This window comes from Bidens hawaiensis, unplaced genomic scaffold (genome assembly GCF_021521415.1).
Source record: "Bidens hawaiensis isolate Kalapana, Puna unplaced genomic scaffold, B.hawaiensis_p1.1 tig00061371_1, whole genome shotgun sequence".
In the NCBI taxonomy this organism is placed as follows: domain Eukaryota; kingdom Viridiplantae; phylum Streptophyta; class Magnoliopsida; order Asterales; family Asteraceae; genus Bidens; species Bidens hawaiensis.
Window position 1 is genome coordinate 31867 of NW_027501045.1, and position 5066 is coordinate 36932.

At 39.6% G+C, this 5066-nt stretch overlaps 1 pseudogene; it reads left to right on the top strand.

Moving 5' to 3' along the window:
• The first annotated feature begins 454 nt into the window (after window positions 1-454).
• Window positions 455-2205, top strand: LOC143603351 (aldehyde oxidase GLOX1 pseudogene; annotated as a pseudogene).
• The last annotated feature ends 2861 nt before the right edge of the window (window positions 2206-5066 follow it).

The window sequence follows — 5066 nt, forward strand, 5'->3', positions numbered from 1 at the left end:
ACTTTATACAAATCATTGCTCAAAATGATTAAGCTGAGATGAAGCCAACATCTTATATATTTAAATACTGCACACCTACTTAAACCAACAAATTACAATGTTGAAAGAAACAATTATATTTACATTGAACTCATTGACTTGGATGATTTTGAAGACTGTGAACTACTCCCTCCGTCCCATTATAAGTGTCATGTTTTGACTTTTCAAGTCTTTCTTTTGCAACTTTGACTGTAAATTTTTTTGTTCGTATCATATAATACTTGATGAAAATTATATTAATGTAAAATACATTTAAAACTCAATCCGTTCATATATTTTACATCAAGTATTATATAACACAAACAAAAATATTACCGGTCAAAGTTAAATAAGAAAGACTTGAAAAATCAAAGTATGACATTTATAATGGGACGGAGGGAGTAGTATTTAAAGCAACCTCCTTTATCACCATCTTCTCCTTTTAGTTCTCTTACTTTGTACCCCACCTTGTCAAGCCGCGGCTGCCGGTGGATCATGGTCTGTCCTCCTGCCAAGCATAGGCATCTCAGTCATGCACATGCAGCTACTTCCCAACGACCGTGTTGTAATGTATGATCGCATCGACTTTGGAACCTCCAACATCTCTCTTCCAAATGGAAAATGTCGCCCTAACTCCACCGATTGCTCTGCCCACTCGGTCGAGTATGATGTTGGTTCCAATACCATACGTCCACTCATGGTGCTCACTAATGTCTGGTGTTCTTCGGGAACATTAATGCCTGACGGCAGCTTAGTCCAAACTGGAGGATGGGCTGATGGTTACCGCAGGGTAAGAATTTATAAGTCGTGTAACACATGTGACTGGAAAGAGATACCAAATGGATTGAACCAACAAACAAAGATGGTATGCAACCAATCACTTACTGCATGACGGCCGACAAATTATCATTGGCGGTCGCCAGGCATTTAACTATGAGTTCTTCCCCAAGATGTCGGCCACTGAGAACTCCCCAAGCTTTCCATTTTTGGTTCAAACGAATGATCCCAATGTTGAGAATAATTTATACCCATTTGTATTTCTCAATCCTGACGGAAATTTGTTCGTTTTTGCCAATAATCGTGCCATTTTCTTCAACTACTCTAGGAACCAAGTTGTAAAGACCTACCCAACAATGCCTGGTGGACAACCAAGGAATTACCCAAGCACCGGCTCTGCGGTACTACTCCCGTTGAGGATAAAAAAGGGGATAGTAGATGATGTTGAAGTATTGGTTTGTGGGGGTGCACCTAAAGGAGTATTCGCTAATGCGAATAATGGAAGATTTGACAAAGCTCTAGATACATGTGGGCGAATTAAAATATCTGACCCGAATCCTCAATGGGTCATGGAAACAATGCCTTTAGGTTGAGTCATGGGTGACATGATGTTGCTTCCTAATGGACATGTTTTGATCATTAATGGCGCATCGGCTGGGGTTGCAGGGTGGGAACTTGGGAGGAACCCGGTTCTCAGCCCTGTAACTTATAGACCAGATAACCAAATCGGGTCACGTTTTGAAGTGCAAAATCCTAGCACAAAGCCAAGAGTGTATCACTCCACAGCGGTTTTACTACGAGATGGTCGGGTTCTTGTGGGTGGAAGCAACCCCCACGACAAATATGTGTTCACGAACGTGCTTTATCCAACCGAACAAAGCTTGGAGGCATTTTCTCCTTCGTATTTGGATTCAAGTTCTTCTTCGTTACGCCCTAGGATTTTATTACCCAAGACTAAAACTGTGATGCGCTATGGAAAACGTGTTGCTATTACATTTACGGTATCAGGACGTGTAGATCTGAATTTGATCTCCGTGACAATGGTGTCCCCTTCATTTAACACGCACTCGTTTTCTATGAATCAGCGGTTGTTGGTTCTGGATAGTGGTAACTCCACCAAAGCTCTCGGAAGGTCTGCTTATAAAGTGAGTGTAACAACACCTCCATCCAGAAACTTTGCACCTTCGGGTAATTATCTACTATATGTGGTTCATAAAGAAATTCCAAGCCCCGGCATTTGGGTCCGAATGCAGCGATAAAAATTCGAATCACTATTGCCTTGATTCCTGGATGCATTTATGGTTTCTTAATTTCCTTCATTTTCAAATCTTTCCACACAGTACTTGTTTAGTGTTGGTAGATTTCATTTATATATTTGGCCTCATAAGTTGGTATTTGAAGATGGTTTATTTTGCCAGTTTCATGAAGTTGTTATTTCACAAAGGATTAACTCAAAAAAAATAAAAATAAGTGACAATGTTGTTGGGATTCTTCGACAATATATAATGCACCAGCTTCAAATGTTACTTGGTAAATAAACCCTGGATTCAACCTAACTTACTACGATTAATAGATAGCAGTGAACTAACAAATTAACTAAACCTGATAAATCAAAACAATTAAACCAAAAACTCTAAACAAATTAAACTCTTGACTTCTAATTTATCTACAATTTAAATTCCTCTTGAGTTATCACTTGTGAATTGAACATTTCTTTTCTCTTCTAGTCCTTTTCCAAATTATCGCCAACAATGGCCTCCCATATTCCACAATCGGCTCATCTTCCCCAACTAACACCAACCTTGTTTCGTACCCGAACACTGTCAATGATCATTAAATGTGTTGTTGCAACCCCCCCCCCCCTTTTTGATCATTCTAGCGACCCCGTCCCTGACTATTCCCTCGGTCGTATGAACTCCCATAACCATTCCATTGGCTAATTAAGAATCTAGGTATCTGATCGAACAAACAACCGTTCTCTTTTAACCTCACTTGAATTATTCCAAGCTTAAATTCCTTCATCGCTTAACCTCATACTTCTCTTTTATATACGTGATGGATTTACAATGTGATGATAGAATATATAAGAGGTTAAACTAATTAAGTGTTGTTTGTGGTAAAACCATTGCACTTCACACAATAGTTTCCTTCACATGATTAGCCTCTCATTATCATGCATGATTTGGAGGACCTTTCACATATGTGATTCCCTTACATCATTATATTTTGTATGATTAACCTCTTACGTCTCTTTCGAGACATGAAAAAATCTTTGCAAGAAATATACAATCGGTGAACTTCTAAAAGACGTACAGAATAATTATGACCGGAAGAGTAAACCCGTTATTGTTCTTATTCTTGATCAGTATTTCTTAGCTTTCAATTGGCCAAGGGACTGATCAGGGAGGGACAAGGTCGTGGGAATGATCAATATAAACCCAACTTTTCACTACAATGAAACATAATCCTAAGTTCCTAACACAGTTCAAACTCTATTTAACTAACTAGGGGATGTTTTGTAAGGCCCCGTACCTGGTAGCCCTACTTTCGCGTCGGATTTACTCATAAACACAGTTCTTACAAATCAGAGTTCATTAAAACTTTCACGGAATATAAAAACTTTCTTAAAACATTTCATATCAAAACACGTCTTGTCTTAAAACATCATTTTGCCTTTCAAAATAAACGAAACATTAAACTTAAACATCTTGAGTCTTCCGATGCCAGCCTCTTATTCAGTGCCACGTGTCTCCTCAAGCGAGATGCCTCCTCCTACTCACCTGCGTGCATACTAAAAGTCAGCTACGCAGAGTGAGTTCTAGTTAATCAAGCAACTTATCATACAACCACTACATGCATCATATACGTATCCGAAGACACGTAGTCCACTATCTAACCTGCTTACCTTACCACTTAGCCTCTTATTTACACCTACCACCATACCACTTTGCCACTTTAATAACGTATAACGTTATGCCACTTTGCCACTTTGCCACTTTAATAACGTTTAACGTTATGCCACTTTGCCACTTTAATGACGTAGTCACGTATAGGCTTACCCTACCACGTACTATCGTCATGCCACTATCACTCTTACTACACCCTTGCCACTTCTAACACGCTCTACCTCTACTTATCTACAACATGCTTCATATCATTTACATAATAAGCAAGTCACATCATAGCATACATACACACTAATAACCACTTGGCAATCACTGTCCTTGGCGATGCGTGCAATATCCGAAGATCGTTCACGCACCAACAAGTATTATATAATAGCTACCTCGTATAACATCTATAGCATACACTTACCACTTAAGGTAAGTGTATTCACACTTCACATCGAGTATGCACACAGCCCGAAAACATAACAAGGAAATGGGGCTAGAAACTCACCTGAACTCTGCCTCTTCCTCCGATAGTTGTAAATCCCTTCTTTAACTGAGCTCGTCTGACTGTATAAGTCACACGTATCAATACTCTCCTGATCTAATCTGGTGGCCTAGTATTAGCTTACTTTTACTTATCGTTTTAATTTATTTTCTAATCGAACTCGACTTTAGGCGAAGTTAAACCTTAGGCGAACTTAGCTTTAGGCGAAGTTAAACCTTAGGCGAACTTAGATTTAGGCGAAGTTAACCCTTAGGCGAACTTAGCTTTAGGCGAAGTTAACCCTTAGGTGAACTTAGCTTTTAGGCGAAGTTGAACCTTAGGCGAACTTAGCTTTAGGCGAAGTTAAACCTTAGGCGAACTTAGCTTTAGGCGAAGTTAACCCTTAGGCGAACTTAGCTTTAGGCGAACTTAGCTTTTAGGCGAAGTTGTCATCAGGCGAACTTAGCTTTTAGGCGAAGTTGTCATCAGGCGAACTTAGCTTTTTAGGCGAAGTTGTCATCAGGCGAACTTAGCTTTTTAGGCGAAGTTGTCATCAGGCGAACTTAGCTTGCAGGCGAAGTTCATCAGGCGAACTTAGCTTGCAGGCGAAGTTGTCGGCTGCAGCTACTGTTCGTCCTTAATCATCTTCGTTTCTTAACCAAATAACTCGATTTAGGTATCCACGGAATCGTCTGACCAGCGCCTACAAACCCCAACCATCAAATCGGCCTAACATCGATGTTTAAGGGGTGCGATTTAGGCATATAGGTTACGGGTTCTTTTAGGTTAACAATTAACCTATCAAATGCTAATCAATTCCAGTAATATTTGTTGTTTTAGGTTCGTTTATAACAAACTAACACAGATCTATGATTTCCCAAATCAAACCGAACCTA